The 20,457-nt window shown below is 47.4% G+C and overlaps 1 protein-coding gene across 1 annotated transcript in view; it reads right to left on the bottom strand.

Annotated features, from left to right (window-relative positions):
• The window catches only part of LOC144828412 (uncharacterized), a 2,343,931-nt gene that overhangs the window by 573,987 nt on the left and 1,749,487 nt on the right, over positions 1 to 20,457 (bottom strand). The window lies entirely within an intron of this gene.

Below are 20,457 nucleotides of genomic sequence, written 5' to 3' on the forward strand. Positions count from 1 at the left end.
TTAAAACCTTTTAATGCTTTCTGCCGAATGGAATATGAATGTATGCATCCTGAAGGTCGATGGAGCGAAGCCAATCTCCCTGGTGTTATCGGGGATAGATTTGATTTAATGCCAGCATCCGGAACTTCTTTCGCCGAATCAACTTGTTGGCTATTTTAAGTAACCCTGGGCGAAGCACTACGCTACGCTCACGGAGTTTGCGAAGTTTTTGCAACTTCGCACTACGCGAGCTGCACGTAGCACAGTGCGAACATGCGTAGTGCAGCGTAGCGTAGTGCAGCGGTCATTTTTTGCTTGTTCGCGGTCCTGAACGTCATGTTCGCGACCGCGAGCAAGCAAAATGACATCCCGGCGAGATTCTCAACGCGAGGAGGTCAGGTTTCTCATTGTGAGTGGTTGCGCATGCTCGCGACCGCTCTCAATGAGAAACTACCTGTTCGCGTTGAGAAAGCTGCCGCTCGAATAATAATCTACTCGAGCAGCAGAAAACTACAGCTCGCACTGTGCAAGATGCCGTTTTCAATGCTTGCACAGTGCCAGATGCTTGTTCGCACTGTGCAATCATTGAAAATGCATCTTGCACAGTGCGAACATGCTACTACGCAGCTCGCGTAGTGCTACGTGAAGTTCGCGTAGTGCGAAGTGCACTTCGCGTAGCTTCGCGTAGCGCTACTTCGCGAACTTCGCCCACCCTTAATTTTAAGATCAAGTATGGGTCTGAATTAATTTGGGTCTTTCTTTTTCACCAGGAAGTACCTGGAGTAAATGCCTGTCCCCCATTGTCTGTGGGGAACGGTTTCCACTGCATTCTTCTGTGAGAGGATGTTGACTGCCAACCGTGGCAATGTAAGATGGAAATTGGATGGTTTTGGAGGAATGGACAGTGGCAGGGTGGTGTACCTGAGACAATATACATTTTACACAATATTTAGAACCAAGGCATCTTTTGTGATGTGTTGCTACTCTGTCAGATAATAAGAAATGCTTCCACCTAGCGGAGTTAGTAACTGAAGAGGGGGAAGGGAGGACTCATTGTTTGGATCCTGCTGCTTGTTTACACCCTAATGCAGGCTGTTGGGCTGAGCATCCTCTCATCTGTTTTCGCAGTTGCTGGTATAACCTTTGGTATTGTTATTGAGGTTTATCTGTGTACCACTGAGGGATTTGAACCCTCTGAGAATAAAACCGACATCTGCAGGGTCAGAACAATCTTCTCAGTTCTTTTGGTTTCTCGAGACCCACTGCTTTGAGGGTCTCCATTTCGCTTTTCATTCTCGCCCTTTCGTCATCAGCGTGACTTCCAAAGAGTGTGAAACCTGAGAATGGCAAGTTCTGTAAATGCTTTTGCAACAATGGATTAAGGGATGTCAACCGGAGCCAAGCATGCTTCCTTAAGGTAACTCCGTGACAGTATGCATCTGTGGCTAGTATGGAAGAATCTGCTGCCTAATCTATTCACTAGACACCATTGCTCCCTCCTTGACTATCTCAATGAATTCTTCTCTCTGACCCTTTGGAGATGTTTAGTGAAATCCTGTATGGAGTCCCAGAGGACTCTGTCATATCTCCCCAAGGGAGCTGTAGCTCTGGCTGCTTTCATTTATGTTGCTGTCGTGCTGCAGACTTTGCAGCCTGCCGAGTCCAGTTTACTGCTCTCTTTATCCAGAGGAGCAGATGATGATGGAGATGTTCAATGGTACTTCTTGGCCGCAAATATTACCACAGAGTCTGGTAGAGGATCAGAGTGGAGGAATAGAGGGTCTTGATACGGAGGCTGTTTATTTTTTAAGCCTCGACAGAGCAGGCTTAATTATTACAGGTGTCAAAAACAACTCTATGGCAGGTTCTAGGAGGCCAGGGACCCCTGGAAGAAAAGGTCTGTAAGCTGTATGTTGGTGTAGTGTCTTGAATATCATGGATGTGGAAGGTGTTGGGACCAATATCTGTATATTCAATATAACTGCCCCTCATTCCAGGACCTCTTGGAAGGTTGTAATGTCCCACTATACAAGGCAGTGGAGAGTCCGAACATTTCGGAGATTATTCTCCTGTAGACCTGGAGGAAGTATCTGTATGTCTTTGGAAAGATCTTGATCTTGATTGTGTATGGTGAGACCTATGGCGTCGTTGAGAACGCCATGACGATGGTGATGAGCGCCTAGGTCTTTGATGCCATGCAAGCACGAACGGTGGAGAATTCGATAGGGCTACCTATTCCTCTGAGCTGGAGTGTCTCTAGGTGTAACTGGAGTCACTGGGAGAGGTGCTTTTGGTGAAGGTGGTAGTTGAAGAGGCAAGAATGGTTGCAGAGGTGGAGGAAGTAGAGTAAGAGATGAAGGTGGAGCAAGTGACGTAGGATGAGGAGATGAAGATGAAGACAGCAGTGTGCGTGGGAGAAGGTGAATACGCTGTTGAATATCGAGTGTCTTTAGAAGAATTTATTTTCTTCTCCTCTTCTTTCTTGTTTCCTGTTGTCTCCTTGTCATCGAGAAACTCTTCAATGTCAACATTTCATAATGATGCTTTGAACTTGCTCCACTCCTCAACATCGAACTCCCTCGACGTCGAGCCACTTCTTCTTGATGGCGATGCATTCCTCGACATCGACCGCACCTGCAAGTTGACGATATATGGCCTTTCAATGTTGACTGGGGTCGCCTCGACGAGCAACGATATCGCTTCCTTGATGTCGATCCAGCTCTTGACAGCAAACAAGTGAGAGTCATACCTTGCACGGGCGTCAATCCTCTCAACATCGACCAGGACCACTGTCCTTTTTGTTCAGAAAACCTCTTTTCAGATCTGCCAAGTCCTCTAGAGGTTAAAGAAAGAGCCCTGGTGGAAGGTTAACCTTCCACACACTCTGAGGTCCCATGTTAAGTCTGTGTTTATTGGTGTCATCTCTCTTCAGTCCCATGAAGGCAAATCTTGTCCCTTTCACATAAGATTTATAGTGAAACATCCTTGCAATGGGCAGAGATGAAAAGCGTTGAATAAAAGTGTTATCACCAATTTCTCTAGATAATACTGACAATGAAAAAAGCATAAAAAGGTTGTGCTCAGTGCTCTAGGGTCCTATCAGCAGGAGCCGGAAAACAGAACTGAAGCTACGGCCACCTGCTGAGCATGCTGGGATACTGGTGGTCTATAGGTTCTTAAAGGTGTAGTCTCTATTTTGAACCTTATATTGACAGCCTATGAGGGGACACTGTCCTGCTCCCCTTCATCTTTATCATAAAAAAGGGTTTGGGAGGGAGATTTAAGTTGTTTGCTTAAACTTCTTGTAATTATACACAAATACTTAGGTCTGGCCCTTATTTGACTTTATGATGATGAATTTGGCCATTGTAGCCAATGTATATAGGCTGCATAATCTGCCTCAAAGTACCTTTGCAGTCTTTTCCGAATAAAGGCATAAGTCTACACTTAAGAAGCTGTATATTAAAGAAGTACTTCGAGGTTCCTGCATGTGGGCGGTCCTCTTCTGTGCCTATAACTATATATGGAAATCTTCTACAAGATAAATATTGCTTTATCCTTGTTTAATCACTGTTTATTTTTTGTACCATGCAGAAGCCAACACAGGGGATGAGCTTCTAGGTGCAATAAACAATAAGGCATACATAATTAATAGAGAATGAAACATATAATTATGAACATTCAAACAATGGCATAAAGAAATACAGACTAAAATCATACAAGCAATAGAAATTACCACAACTGAAGTTTAAAAGGGTAGCAAAATAATTTGACATTCGGCACAAGTTTGTCCTAGTAGGGCAGGTTTCAAATGTAAAGTTAGGCCCTCATTGTGAGTGACTCTGTAAACTCTGATGAGTCCGGTATTGGTATAGGCCCATCAGAATTTTCCATTTTTGTTTTTCACTCATATTTCAACTCAAAACAAGTGCAATCTCTTTGCTGAACTGGAGGAAAGTGTCTCTTTTTGACATGGTTTGCCCCATTTTTTGCCTGGAAATTGGAAGTGCACAGGGTCCTTGTGAGAAGTTGGCCTGGTATATGATGCTCACTAGTTCTAGTGATCACCTTGTACCATGCCAAGCAACCCTTATGATGATTGGTTGTAAGTCAACCTTATAGACCAGCTATCCTAGTACCGTGGACAAAGCAGTCTTAGGCTAAACTCTGTAAAGGCAAGTGAAGCAAGCTGTTTTACCGTATAGAATCCCCTTGAATACCAAATGAAAGGACACCACACAGATATATATTGAATATATATATATATTTATTTACTACAAATCCCCTATACTCTTTATGAGCACAGAAGCAAATGCGTTAAAGCAAAACACAGTTTAAATACACAAAAGTTGCACAATATGGATGAGCCCTGGGGGCCACTTAACCCATATACTAAACTAGTGGTATAAGAACCACCAATGGGAAAGGAAATAGGCCTAGGGCCTGGGGAATCGCTGGAACTGTTCGGGACTAACAGTGAAGAAGTCGGGAAAGGCCCGCGGGACTCGGGTGCAGTGCTGAAAGTGCACACATGCACCAATGCAAAGTCAATGGTGTGTAAAAGTTACAAAGTTACTGAAAAAGGAGTCTTCCGACTGGACTAGGACTACCAAACTTTGGAGTTAGGCACTAGAGGGGTGTACCAGTGTAAGAACACCGGCGTTAGCAAGTTACCTCACCCACAGGAAGCGGGTGCACAGGTGCCAAAGTGTGTTGGGTTTCGTCACGCAGTCTGATGGTGCCTGAGGATGAAGATGCTGCAGGCGTCCGGCGAGAAGTGACCGGTGTGATCCAAGGGTGGATTGAAGATGTGAAGACCTGAAAGCAGAGGGGACAATGTTCGGAAGTCACTAGCCAGTGACTGGCGTGAAACCAGGAGGGAACCAGGAGATGTCGGGTGCAAACAGGCGATGAGGTCCAGCTTGTCCCCGCAGCCACGTGGACACGAAGAGGTCTAGGACGTCGAGGAGTCGATCACGAGCTGTCCCACAAAGGCTCTAGCTGATGGCGGTGTCGGCAACTTGATTGGAGCAAACAGGCCTTGGCTAATGCAAGCCACGCAGGAAGTGAAGAAAGCTTAGTTCTCGGACCTGCAAGGTCAGAAGTGCTGCTCCTTTTTACAGGAGCGAGGGCCAGTCTGGAGCAACCAGACCAGTAGTTTAGATTGTAGATTTCGTCGCCAAGATGGCCACTAGCCGCGTGGCAAGTGACCGGGATGACGCGTCGAGTGGCAAAGTGCAAAAGGGCCCCACGCAGATCATGGAGATGCTGGGGGGCTGATCTTCGGTGCAATTGTTGCTCGGTGGTGGGGCTTCTCAAACCCCAAAGCACAGCATCAAGGGGGCCTCGGGGGCTGCGCAGTCAGCTTCTTGGGGGGCTTCCAAGATGGCCGGTCCCACGTCTCTCGATGCCTCCACGGGTCTCTTCTTTTCAGGGACTGTGGATCGGGCTGTGAGATGTCTGGGACTCCAGGTCTTGTTGGGCTCTGGGCTCGGGCTCCGGCGGGAGGCGGCGGCAAAGCAGACATCGAGTTGCTGGTTGGTGCCTGTATTCACAGGGTGGTCACTCCTTGGCCACAAGGGAGATTCTCTTCAGTCTTCTGTGCAGCAGAATGTCGAAGTCCAGTTTTCTTCTTAGTTTCAAGTCGAGTTCAGGATGATCTGAAGTCTTGGGACACAGCTCCTACTCTTATTCCAAATCTAGGGGCCGGATTACCTGCTAGGTCCCTCCTCTGGGTGGGACCAGGAAGGGGGGTGGTCACACCCCCTTTCCTTTGTCCAGCTTCACGCCAAGACTGGGGCTGGAGAGCCCCAGCACCGGTTTGAACTGGCCTATGCACAGGGACACCTTGTGTGCAGCAGGCATGTCTGATTCTATTCAGCCCTGTCCTACCCAATACACAAAACCCTGTCTGGGTTGGTGCTAGCACCTCCCAAGGCAGGAAACCCCTTGTCCAAGCCACCCTCGCTGGAACGACTCCCAGCAGCAGGAGGTCAGACTTGTGTCTGTGGTGGCAGCATCCATTTTGTGATGCTGAGGCTCATGTTTAACTTTACACTGGTTTCAGGTTATGTACATGTTGTATCCCTCTAGAAGGGTGGAATGCTACCCCCATCGCCAGAACTGGCGAGGGGGTAGTATTCCAATTCGTATGACACCTTACTCGACATGTTTTGATAAAGCCAAACCAAAGATAGCATTTAACCGCGAGGTTCATAATGCACTTAAGAGTATATGGTAAGGCAGTATCATGGAACAGCTAAAGGACGTGGTTCCGAAAGCTGCAGACAGGCTCAGCTAGAGCACCATCTCACATATTTCCAAGCACTCTGCCTCCAGGATTGATGAGGCCTTCCATAGGAGTGGCTGATAGGAACATATGTGTCCATTTTAGGTTAGATATAGATATACTATACCTAAGTAAGGGGTGATTACACCGACTTACCCCAGCTGAGTGATCAGCCAGTTGTGTCAAATATGGAGGCCAGGCCAGGGGTGGCACAATACGTGCTGCAGCCCCTGGTAGGCCTTGGATGCACCTATGCCCTGGGTACCTGGGGTACACTGTTACAGGTGCCAATAAGGTGAACCAGTTCCAATTTCGTAATGCACCTAATGTGCATTGGCATTAATTTAGAGAGAGAACAGCAGGCTGTGGGTCTGATTAGCAGGCCCACAGCCATATTAAGTCATAAACCAGTGAAGCAAAAAGCAAAAATTTGGGGTGACCATAGGATAGCAGACCCTACTCTCCTACAGTCCTTGCCAACCAGGTCCCCTGTGCCAGATCTCTGGTTCCACAGAAAGCTGTGGAGTGCTATCCTGTGGGAAGTGTTCTCCGTAAAGTGCGGGGAAAGACTCTGTACACTCAATGAGAAAGAGACTGAATCCTATGACCTCATTAAGGGTACCCTCGTTGAGTGTTTTGGGTTCACCACTGAAGAGTATAGGATCAGATTCAGGGAGACTCGAAAAACTCAGAGCCAGACCTAAGTAGATTTTGTAGACTACTCAGTGAAATCACTAGGAAGCTGGTTAGAAGGGAATAATTTGGATGACTTTGAAGGGCTTTATAATTTGATAATGAAGGAGCATCCTTTTTAAGTAATTGTTACCAAGAGAAGGTACATTAATTTCTGGTAGACCTACGTCCACTTTCTCCTCGAGAGTTGGAGAAGAAGGCAGACCACTGAGTCAAAACAGGGGTGACCAAGACAACCACTAGTGGGGGAGACCAAAAGAACGAGGCCAAAAAGACCCCCTCCTCGAAAGAGAAAGTGGATAGCCCTAGAAATAGAGTCTTCTTTAGTCCCCAAAAAACAGTTTAGAAGGGTGGGCCCAGAGACTCATCACAGCCAAAGGGTGAGTCCCAGTGGAAGAACTGGGTTCCCAAGAAGCCTTGATGTCATGACTTTAGGTCGCTGGGACACCGAACTGGAGACAGACACTGTCTGTAAAAACAAGAAAAATGCCTCTAATCCGTCTGCAGTAAATGATGTTGCCAATATCCAGATGGGATCTCGGGATAGCACTGGCCATGTCAAGGTGCTCACTGAGGCAACTCTAATAGCCACCTTAGCTGTCTGGTCCACTAACATGCAAAAATACTGAAAGCATCCTGGTATTAATGGGGTTAGTGTAGAAGTCTTGAGAGACACTGGTGCCAGCATCACCATGGAGGCTGAGCAACTGGTGTCCTCAGAACACTATCTGCCTGGAAGGGTCTATCCAGTCACCAATGCTGACATTGTGACAAAAACCCATCTCATGGCAATGACGTCCTTTGACTCGGGAGGCGTTGCCGTAAAGGAAATTCTCTTCATCCATACCAGTTGATTGATTGCTTGGCAATAATTTGGAGTCTTCAGCCTGGGCTAAGGCGGAACTGAGGATCCATGCAGAAATGCTTGGAATGCCACAGTGGGTGTGTGTGAAAACCAGAGCAGAGAGCAGAGCCCGGGATGAAAAAGAGGTGCTGGAGTGTGGAATAACGGCCCAAATTTTCAAGAGAAAAGATAGGAAGACTGGGAGCCAGATTCTCAGCAGACACCAGACCATTCTTCTCAGGAGAACGAAAAGTCGAACCCATAGGAAACTGAGCCTCAGGGGCTGGAGACTTCCCAAACTGAGATTTTGTGCCCAGGGGTAACCCTCTAGGGAAGAGCTGCGCAAGGGGCAGAAAACCTGTCCCAAACTTGAAATCCTTTACAGTGAGGCCAGAGACCCCAAACCTAGTCCGTCAGGCATTTCGGGAATTTCTCCTAACTTTGGCACATGACATCCCCCTAGCTGGACACCTTGGCCAGACCAGGCCTTGGAGTAGGCTTGTCAGCCACTTCTACTGGCCAAGAAAGTACCAGATGGTGAAGGAATTGTGTAACTCCTGTCCCACCTGGTAAGCCAGTGGCAAGACAGGATGGCACCCAAAGGCCCCCTTAATCCCACTTCCAGTGGTTGGGGTTCCCCCTCGAAAGGGTAGGGATTGACATTATTGGTCACCGTGACCCTCCTACAGCATCAGGGAACATATATATTCTGGTAGATCATGCCACCAGGTATCCTGGGGTTATTTCCCTTGGGACTACCACTGCCCCTGCAGTGGCGAGGATCCTCATTGGTATATTAATCAGGGTGGGCTTCTCTTAGGAAAAGGTATTAGACAGAGGTACAAATTATAGGACGCTGGCCCAGTATATAGTGTCCACCTATGGTGAGGCACTGTGTCCAGACAACCCTTAGTGATAGTGTTTAGGTCCCTGATAACCAAACCTCTCAAGGGTTGCTGTGGAGAGAAGCTAAGTCTTATTCAGGACGGTGTAAAGTGGTTGCCTTTACCACAATAGTCAGTCAGTAAGATTTCACACAAGAAAGAACCACACAAGTGTTTATTGCGGTGCCTACATAGGCACCATCCAGGAGCATGGACATCAGTACTTTTCGTTTTTCCATGCCAGAAGCACAGAGCCACGAAGTGACTGACATAAACGTGTGCAAAACTAGGGCCCTGAAAAGGGAGAAACCCTAGTCCTATAACATTAGTCCGCAAAGCGAGGATGCATGGATGGGGCTGTATGGAATCTTCAGCTAGATAGAGTCTCTACCATATAATGCACTACCGAAGGTAAGTAACTTGTTCATCTGATAGACTTTAGCTGCAGATTCCTTACCTTTGAATCAGATACCCAAGCCATACCATCCTGGTGGTGGTTTGCGGACTCATGGACTAAACTAAAAAGTCTTGCAGGACTGAGCAGGAAAAGTGCCCATCCCTGCGCACTTGACCATCAAGGCAATAATGTTTTGTGAATGTTTGCAATGATGCCCACATCGCTGCTTGACAGAAGTCCTGGACTGGGACACCCCGAGCCAAGGCTGTAGTCTCAGCTTTTCCCCTGGTGGAATGGGCCCTTAATCTCTTAGTTGGCTGCTTCTTCGCCAAGGCATAACAGATTTTAATGCAGAGAACAACCCAGCGAGAGATGTTTTTTTTCTGCACCACCTTTCCCTTCTTTGCTCCCACATACCCCACAAAGAGTTGGTCATTCAGCTGTAACTCTCTTATGCATTCAAGGTAGAACAACAATGATATTTTTGGGTCCAGTTGGTGGAGACGCTCCTTTTCCTTAAAGGGATGTGGGGGAGCAAAGAAGGTAGGCAAAGTAATGGACTGACCCAGATGGAATGAGGTCACAACCTTTGGTAAGAATGATGCCCTGGTGCGAAGCACCACCTTGTTTGGAAAGGACATAAGATAAGGAGGCGAGCTGGATAGCGCCTGCAACTCACTCACCTTCAGGGCCGATGTAACTGCCCCTAATAAGACTGTTTCGATGGTCAACAGCCGGAGGGGACAATTGTGTAAAGGCTCAAAAGGAACGCACATCAGCTAAGTGAGGACCAAATTAAGGTCCCATTGTGGCATAATAAAGAGCGTGGGTGGAAACAAGTTAACCAGCCCTTTAAGAAATCTATTTACAATAGGAGATTTAAAAATAAGGTTGGTCTGGCAGCCACAAAAAGGCAAACAGAGCAGAAAGGTAACCCTTGAGAGTTCCCAAAGCAGAGCCCTGTTGGGCAAGGGTCAGAATGAACAAAAGGACAGCAGAAAGAGGAGCAGAAAGAGGGTCAATAGACCTTTCTGGTCAGTATAATACAAATTTCTGCCAACGGCAGATGTATACCGACTTAGTGGAGGGCGCCTGGTCACCAGGATAACATTACAGATCTCGGGAGCAAGGACAAACACCATCAACCGCCGCCGCTCAATCTCCACGCATGGAGACGCAGAGTTGACCGGTTTGGGTGGAGAACCCTCCCCGCCTGCTGCGACTGAAGATCTTCCCAAAGGTGCAGCCTGATCAGAGGATCAACACTCATGCTCAGAAGCTCTGGATACCAGACTCTCCTTGCCAAGTCCGGCGCCACAAGGATGAGTTGGGCCCGGTTGCTCCTGATATTCTTCAGAACCCTGGGCAGGAGTGGTATGGGCGGAAAGGGGTACAACAGGCCTGAGCTCCACTTGTGACGAAACGCATCGCCAAGCGATAGCCGGCTTGGAAACTCCAGCGCGCAGTACTGCTGACATGGCGTGTTCTCTTTGGAGGCAAAAAAAATCTAACCAAGGTTCTCCCCACTGCTGAAAGAGACCTTGTGCCACCTCCGACTGGAGACGCAGTTCGTGATCCGTTAGGCATCGACGGCTGAGATTGTCTGCCCTGGCGTTCAAAGAACCTGCCAGGTGTTGAACTATCAGGGTTATGCCCTGTAGTTCCAGTCATGTCCAGACAAAGGGCCCATGTCCCCACCCCGCCTTGCTTGTTGTAGTACCACATGGCAGTGGTGTTGTCCATAAACACCTGCACCAATTTCCCCTTGACAAAATAAAGAAATGCTTTCAATGCCAAGCAAATTGCCCGGAGCACCAACAAGTTTATGTGGAGCCCGTCTGCGTCGGAGACCAGTGACCTCTGATCTCTATCTCTCCCAAGTGGCTTCCCCATCCCAGAAGTGATGCATCCGTCACGATTGTGAAATCTGGTTGAGGAAGGGAGAGAGTCTGACTTTGACCCAATCTCGGGTCGTTAACCACCACTGCAGATACTTTGCAGTTCCTTCTGAGATCTGAACCATGTCGGTGAGATTTCCCTGATGCTGTGCCCATTGGAACTTCAAGTCCCAATGCAGAGCCCACAAATGCCATCTAGCGTGTCTTACCAACAGGATGCAGGAGGCCATGAGGCCCAATAAGATCAGAGTCAACCTCACTGAAATCGAGGATAAAGGCTGGAATATCGGAATCATAACCTGAATATCCTGGACTCGCTGCTTGGGAGGATAAGGCCAAAACTGCAATGTGTCCAGAACAGCTCCGATGAATCAGTCACATGTTTATGGAGAACCCCAGCGAATGCAGGAAGTCCACCATAGTTTGAAGGTGGGAGACGACTGCCTGGGGTGAGGACGCCTTCAGCAGCCAGTCATTGAGGTAGGGGAAGACTGAAACCCCTAACCTGCACAGATGAGCAGCAACCACCTCCATCACCTTGGTGAACACACGAGGGGCATGGGTAAGGCTGAAAGGGAGCATGGTAAATTGAAGTGCTCGTGGCATACCGTGAACCGCAGGTAACGCCAATGGCCCAGAAGGATGGAAATGTGTAAATACCCATCCTGAAGGTCCAATGCCACCATCCAGTCTCCTTGGTATTAAGCAGACACAGACCTGAGCCAATGTCAACATTTTGAATTTCTCCTTTTTGAGGAAGAGATTGACGGTCCGAAGATCCAGAATGGGCTAAACCCTTTGTGATTCTTCGGTATCAGAAAGTAGCGGGAATAACAGTCACTGCCTACTTCTAAAACTGGAACCCTTTATATGCTTCCTTTGGCCAAAAGAGCTGTTACTTCCTCTTGAAGCCACTTTAAGTCATCCTCCGCCAGCCGTTCCTGACTCGGCAGAATAGTAGGAGGCAAAGAAAGGAAAGGAAGAGTATAGCCCTCCTGGACGAACTGCAACACTTGTCTGTTGTAATAGATCTCCCGCAGGAGAGATGATGATGAATTCTCACACCCACCGGAGTATTGTGGTCCTGCACAATCAGAATAGTGCTTGGAGGCTGCGTCTGCCGGGGGCAGTGTGGTAGATGACTTCTGGCTTCCAATTCGAGGATGGAATGTATAGCGTCCATGCGTGGCTTGGGCAGTCTGTGCAGGACGGTGGCTAGGATATGGCTGACGCGGCTAGAAACCCCTTCCGTTGCCCGAAAGGGGCAAAAGGAAGACTGGCCATGAGGAGTGGAGGAGAGGGCCAATGATCTGGCCGTAGGTCAAGAGTCCTTGAACCTGACCAGGGCCGAGTCTGCCTTTTCCCGAAAAAGGCGAGTTCCATCCAAAGGCATGTCAATCAAATTGGCCTGAACCTCCCCCAAGAGGCCAGATGTGGGAAGCCAGGCTTGGTGCCTCAAGGCTACTGTCGTTGAAACAGATCTGCTTAGCGAATTAGTTGGATCCAAGCCACACCGTATGGTGAATTTTGCCGCAACTCTCCCGTCATTGACAGCCTGGGAGAGCACAGCCAGGGCCCCCCGGGACTTGTGGAAGCACTTGCTCAACCATCTCCCAAAGAGAGTGGGAGAAACGGCCCAATAAGCATGCAGTATTCACTGACCCCAATGCCAGACTGGAGGAAGAAAATATCTCCTTCTCAAATTAGTCCAGTCTCTTGGATTCCTTATCCGGAGTAGCGGAAGGGAATGCATCCTGGGAAGTAGAGGCCTGCACCACCAAACTTTCTGGGGTGGGATGTTGGCTGAGGAACTTTGTGTCGTCCGGTGTTGGGCGATGGCGGAGTGCAATCGTCCTGTTCACATGAGCCCCTGTGCTAGGCTTGGACCAAGTTCCGTAAGTGCCTCATTAAAGGGCAAAAGGGGTTCAGAGTAGGAAGCCCCAGGTTGAAGCACTTCGGTCAGGAGATTAGTCCTGACCTGCACTTAGGGCAGTTCCAGTCCAAGGACCTCAGCAGCCCTCTTAATCACCATAGCATAGGATGCCCACTTTACCGTAGCCACTGTAGGTGGAGAAAGAATGCCAGAGTCTGGGGAAGTATCCAGACCACTGGCTTCCTGAAGTTTCCCATCCCAGTCCATTGTCTCCTAAGAGACATCCTGGAGCTCTAGAGGGTCTCCAGACTCCTCCCATTCCTCTACTGAGCCTAGCACATCCACAAAGTGCTCAGGTGACAACATAGAACCTCTGGATTCTGTTGACATCGGAATCGGCGTTGTACAACGCTGTTCTTGCTCTGTGTCATCGGGGATGAGAATGGGGCTTGCGCCACCGACAGTCGCATGCGACACCGCTGACTTCGTGTTCGGGTTTGACACCGGAGAAGGTCGTGTTTGTACTATCAGCGTCAAACCGGATCCAAGATTGGATCCTTGAGGCCCCATCGGCACCGTGGTCAAAGCAAACGGCAATAAAGCTGATGGGGCTCCATCCGTCCCCCAACAGGATTGTTCCCCTCAAATACATGCGCATGGCCACTTAAAAATCATTAATTTGAGTGGGAGTCGCTCCAGCTCCCGAATTGGAGGGAGGTGGGAAGTCTACTCTGGCTCCAGCACTGCAGACCCATGCCTAGAGTGTCAGTGCTCCTTACCTCTTTCAACAAAGGATGCCAGTTGAGGTGAAGTCAAAGTCCGCTTGAACATCTTCTTTTTGTGCCTCTTCCCCAAGTGTCCAGATGACCTCAAATGGGAGGAAGTGGACTTAGGGCAACGTGAACGATCCCATGAACCCCTTTTCTTGGACCGGGATCGTGACCTCCTCGGAGTCTCGCTAGACGGTGTTGACTGCCGGGCCGCGAAAACTTTATCGCCTGCTCCCTCAAGCTTATTGGAGCCATTGCCTGGCAGTCTGAACACAACTTCGAATCGTGGTCGTAATCAAGACACCATAGACATACATGGTGGGGATCGGTAACCGACATCATGCAGGAACAAATCCCGCACGGTTCAATCCCTGAGTTCCTGCCCGACATACCTTGCATACAAAGTCATCAAAAATATTGTCAAAAGTCAAGAAAAAGCCTGCCAAAAAGAGGCAGAGGGGTAGCTCTTCCTGGATCGGCGCTTAACTGGTGTGGAAAGAAAAGAACTGACGTCCGCGCACCTGGGTGGCGCCTATGTAGGCATCGCGTCATCATAACAGATGCTACCCACGCCATTGATGTCACTTGGAGCCGAATGGAAATTCAAAGATAAGGACTCTGCAACTAGAAGTCTCTATGAGTGGTACTTGCTCAAGCACTGACGTCTTGATGAAGCTGCTGTGGAGCCCAGGCAATGATGCCGGAGCACAGGAGCCATTCATGAGCTGACCCATGACGGATAAGGAATGTAGGAAGGTCAGCTGCCAGCAGGACCATCAATAAACCTTGGCAACTGCAGCAGTTGGGTCAAAGGAAAAGATGCTTGGTTGCAGACCTGCACGGTCTGTGTGACTAACCAAGCAAGGGTAACTCAGGGCCGGCCCTCAGCATGCAGGAGAGCCAGCATGAACCTTTGGGGCCCCCTTGAGAACCCTCTGCAAGCAGGCTCAAGGAGTCTCAGGGAAGCCTCTGGAGCACACAGAAGATTGAGGTCCACAGTGCAGAAGATGCAGACAGGATGTTGTTCTTGGAGCTGGATAATGCCTGAGGCTTGTGCTTCATGAAGCTCGAAGATATTCCATGATGAGTCAAGAAGCCTTGGGAAAGGCAGACTGATGTGGTGCCCAGGGTTGGTTGTAGAGGGATTAAGGTTTCCCAAGCTGCAGGGAAGACTGGTCTGGCATTTGGGGAGCCAACCAACCACCACCTGTGCTGCAGAGCTAGGAGATGTCCGTGGGACAACAGGATCAGCAAACCGGTCATCAACATAGAGGTGCCTGTGGTTGCAGGGAAATGACTCCTTCACTCCTAGGGAGATTCTTTCTTACTTGGGTGCAGGCTCAGTCCATGCACAGCCACAGAGTTGCAGAAACTTGGAAGAGCATGGAGAGGAAGTTGCAGCAGGAATCCTCTCACCAACATCAGGCTTGTCTTTGATCATGGCTCGAGTTCCAGTGTCCTACTGCAGATGAATCTTTAGACGAGCTTTAGAAGGCAGGCAGTCACTTTGTGAAGATGTAATCCGGATGAATCTAAGGACTCACCCTCACTGGAGCCCCTTAGGTAACCCAAAAAAGGGGGTAGGGCATCTTCTGTGATGACACACCTATCAGGGGTGTCAGGGACACTACTCAGCTTGCCTAGCCAGTCAGATGTTCCCAGGGGCCAAGATTCAAAATTCCAGAATCAAGTGTCCACTTAGAAGAGCTCTGGGTACCTCCATGATGAGGAGCTGGACAGGGGGTTGGACACTCCCCTGTCCTTTGTGTAGTTTTGCACCACAGCAGGAGGCAAAGGCTCCTCAACTGGGTAAAACTGGGTTATGCAAGGAGAGCACCAATTGGGTCCTTCAATGCAGTCTGGTGGCGCTTGAAATCGCCTCCATCCTACCTAATTCTAACAAGGTGGTCACACCTATCCTTCGAAGGAAGTCCTTTGTAAAGCTTCCCCTGCCTGAGTTAAGCTCCTCAGCAGGGCGGCAGAACAGTGTCTGTGGTCTGCAGCAGCACAAGCTGGCAGGCAGATCCTGTAAGGCTACACAGGTAGGTATTGGGGGTCCTCTAAGGAGCCCACCAGTGCATGGTATCATGCAAATAACACTGGAATCATGTAGCTGCATGATTCCAATATGTTTGATACCAACAATCACCAGGTTTGAGGTAGCCATTATGCAGTTTGACATCTCGACTTGCCAGTTTCCACTACATACCTGAAAATGGCTGCTCCACACTTACAAAGCCCAGAGAATGGAGTCAGGGGTTTGTAGGGGTACAAAGAAGTGGAATGGTGCACTCGGAAACATAGTAGTCCTCAAATCCTAAGTTTTATTTAAAAGTATTTTTTATTCTTCCTTTATTTCGTATTCATAAAATTCCCATACAAATGGACATCCAGCCAACATGTTTCATTCAAAAAGCATTTGACTTCATCAGGGCTCACATATCTTAATATCCTTTATAATCCTGGTGCAGAGATTAGTGAAAGCAGTCAACAAAATGTATTGATGAGATCAAGCAAAACCTATTATAGGATGGCCTCCATATTTATGAGCCAGATCCACTAGACACATATTCAACTGCTCCAATAATAAAAGAGGAAATAGTATCTGCCGTGTGATACCTGACTCTGTATCAAACTTGACCCTCCATGCTTCTCACTGGAGTTTATAGGGCTATCTCTGCTCATGCAGGGGTCCCACACACTTAAAACCATGCACCCCGCCCTTGGACTCAAAGGCCTACCTTAGGGGTGACCTATAGGCTAAAAGTGCCATGATCAGGATGTAAGGAAAACCTTCTATCCAAGGTGAAAGGTACAGGCACCATTTCATGCAGACTGATAGCAGCTCTGTAGACACAGTTTGCATGGACTCCCATGAGTGACATAATATATGCTGCAGCCCATGGGAGACCCCTGGTGTACCAATGCCTTGGGTACCTCAGAACAATAAACAAGGGACTTATAGTGGTACCTCAGTACACCAATTGTGGGATGTACAATGTACTTAACATGAAATTTAGAGGAGAGAGCACTGCCACTGGGGACCTGGTTAGAAGGATGCAAGTGGGCTACAGTCAAAACACATTAGCACCAGGCAAAACATGTGAGGTATCTATGCCAGAAAGAATCCACTTTACTTAACAAACTGCATGTCAGGCTACCTGAAACACATGTGAAAAGAGTGTGGAGTGCCCTACAATTTCACTACCACCTACCACCCACAGTCTAATGGCCTTCCAGAAAGATTTAACAAGTGTAGCAGGGTTTCTGTTCTCCCACAGAACTGTGCACAGAGGATTGGAACCTCAGCGAATTAGGGTGACCCAAAACTCACCTTAGTACCCAACAAACCCCTTACCGAGCTAGCTACAGTGTCTCATTGGTCATAACAAACTCCCAATGTTTAGACAAACCAGAACATGAGCTTACAATACCTCAGGTTACGTGGAGCACATGAGCACTCTTTCGTTATACAATCATTTCAAACCAGAACGTGGAGTCAAGAAGAACACGTGAACATTTGAAATATTTATTTACTAATGTCGTCTTCTCAGGCGCAGTATCTTAGATAATACAAGGAAACATATTATCAAAAGCAAAGTTATCAGCATAGTTACTAGTCCATAAAAAGGAAATGGTGACAGCATGTTAACATGCTGTAAATGAATAAGGGTTAACAACACTTATTTCTCACCCTCCCTAACTCACATATTATATTAATAGCTAAGAAGGTCTCTTTGGGTTGAATTAGGGCGGGCCCATACCTCAGGATCCTAGAATGAAGAGATCACATCAGGATACAACAGCTCTCTCTGCATGCGAACAGCATCAAGTGTGTTTGTGCCTCAAGCAAAGCAATATAAAAACCCGCCTCAAGCCCAAAGTTGGCAGAAGCTGCACTTATGTTATGTCTATAAAGGCGCGAAGATCAGACCTCATAACAATTCTGTATCGTGTTGTTCCTGAAGCTTCAGCACTCTATGTGCAGACATAGTTTATTAAGCAAAGCTGATATCAGAGTAATAACATATTATTCTCAAGTAAACCACAACGAACTACTAGGTTGAAAGCTAAATCAACAATTAAGTGGCGTGTGCAGAAGCAGCAAAAGGAAAAATGGCGTTTAAACATTTAATGAGCCTATGCTAACTTAACACATTATAAAGATATAATAATAATAATAGATATAATGCTCAGTTTCAAAACGTGAATCTGGTTTAACCTGAGCAAAGCCGTCAGACAAACCCAGAAAACGGCGCTGGCAAGAATCAGCACTCTTGTGCCACACTAGCCAAACTTTAGGGTCTATACTGGATATGTTAAAGGAAGAATTCAGCAATAGGGTCTGTAAGTCCCTAATCGAAAATTGAGTATAATTACTCCAGCCTGAATATTCCTCTAACTCGGGGATAGAAGGAAAATTTAGTTTTTTAGCAGTAGCCAATCCAAAGCATGTCGTTTGTGAAATAGTAGAATTCAAAAACAAAATCTGATTCGGGATGAGACATGCACGGTGCAAAGCCTCAGCGCCTTGTACCTGCCAGTTTTTAGAACCCCAAACTGATTTTAGGTCAATTGTTTCCTTCCATAATTCATAACCGCCAACAGCTAGCTGATTAAGAAAGGACTTCGAATACAATAGTTTGGTATCGGTAAGTCTAACCTTGGACATAGGCTTCTGTGTCATTTTGAAATAAAAGGACTCGGGATTAGACTGATTGAAGTCAGTAAAATATGTGTACTTTTTCAAAAAAGTACTTGAACTGCCTTGTATAGGAGCCGGACAATGCTCCCATTGTGTATAATTCACAGTATTCCTTCTGGATGTTGTTTTATGCAAGAAGTGATTGCCAAAATGTTGAAAGCAAAACAAATCACCATAATTAGCAGATTCTAAATATAAATCTTCAGCATCAAAGGCAGCATAGTATTTCAAATCAGAAAACAAAGACTCTACGGCCTGAACATCCCAATCATCAGAACGTATGTTTTGTTTCACCACATCCCCCATGTTAACTCTAAGCACATTGGGGACATTAACAACCTCGGTAGGGCCATGAATTTGAAACCTAACGGCATCCCACACTATCCCATCAAGGACAGGCCAAGCAGTGACGTTAACAAATGTCAAGTCTCTTCTCAGTCTATGTGCAGAATGCGATGAGGAAAGGAGGGCCAAAGTTCCATTGAGATGGCGAATGCATGTTCTTTCCTCGACATAGTGTCCATTTACCAATCGGAAAAAATAAAATACAAAACCAATTGACATAAAAAGATATATCGAAAAAAGCACCAGCCAAATATATGTCCAAGGGGGAATTAAAAAATGTTTTTTAAACAAGGTAGCATAAACTGCAAAACGTGAAGGTTTCTTCGAGGCATTGGAAATAGAGTCAAAGGAAAATCTGGATTCTGTGGCCAAAGGTGCTTGCAGGTCAGGCATGGACAAGTCAGTGGGGTAAGTATAGTCAATTTCATCATGGACTGTACCGGGCAAAGTACTTAATAAAGGACTGGAAATCGCAGGTAATTCAAGGGCTGCTTCAGTTTCATGATTAGAAGCTGTGGGCAAAACTGAATTTCTCACAATGGAAGGACAGGAAACAGCCGGTGTCATGCTAAGAAGAATCGGCCACTCTGTGTATCTTGACATTGTCAATTGAGATAAACCTGTTTTCCTTACGACCAGGAAGTGGTGGTAAAATTACTGTTCTTGTGCCCTTCACTCCAAGGACTGGAACCGGAGCTCGATAGGAAGGACCAAATTCTTTCTTGTTGTCGATCTTCTCTCGAACCAGTTCTCCAACTTGGGGTAGCCAGCCGACTACCGGGATCTGCAACGCAACATCCGACGTGGAGGGCAAATGTTCCTTTGCAAGACTGTCTCTGGTCTTTTATAGATTCTGTAAAACAGTACAATGTTCATCTACGTCAAAGGTCGTGGCGCAAGCCACGCAGTCTAGACCGTCAAGGTCAGGGACGAACATCTTGATGCCAAAGAGCATTTCGTATGGGGTCCGCCCACCCAGAGACCTTCTAGGGAGATTATTAAGAGCACGCTGCACGCCATAGAGGTGGGCTAGCCAGTTTCTGCCAGTGCCTATAACTCGAGCTGTCAAAGATTGCTTTAAATCACGGTTCATTCGCTCCACTACACTGTTACCCTCAGGTCTGTAGGGAGACGAAAACTTGACTTGGACCCCCATCGAATTCATGGCATCCTTATACGCCTTAGAGGCGAAAGCCGGACCCTGATCCGAATGGAAGGTACCACAGGCAAAAATCCCTACAAAGATGCGCAAATCTCTAATGACAGTCCGTGAATCAGCGCTGCGATGGGGCCAGACCCACACAAAGCGTGTGCATGAATCAACTGCAACTAAGATGTACTTATACGCAGTATCAGATGAAAAAGGACCGCAGTGATCTAAATAAACACAACCTAGTGGTTTATTAGATATGTACAACTGAGTCTGTGGCGGACGCGCAGCAGTCGAAGGTTTAATCTGCTGACATATGTCACAAAGAAGGACATAATCACGCGTCTGTTTGTACAGTCCCCGCCACCAGAAACGTTGTTGTAATTGAGTTACAGTGGCTGAGACGCCCGCATGCGCAGATGCCACACCTTCATGAGCCGCAGTAATCAAGTCTGCCCTGCGATCCGCGTTGGGAATCAAACGTTCACCAACATCAGGAATTTTCACAAAAGGAACCTTTTCGGGACTTAAGTGGTATGTGTACTTCGAAGGGAACCCCGAAGGGTGTTTACCTCCCTTCTCAGTGGCAGCAACAGCTGCCAAGATGTCACTATCAATTTTACTTTTGGA

Source organism: Lissotriton helveticus, chromosome 4_1, assembly GCF_964261635.1.
Source record: "Lissotriton helveticus chromosome 4_1, aLisHel1.1, whole genome shotgun sequence".
NCBI classification, from domain to species: Eukaryota; Metazoa; Chordata; class Amphibia; order Caudata; family Salamandridae; genus Lissotriton; species Lissotriton helveticus.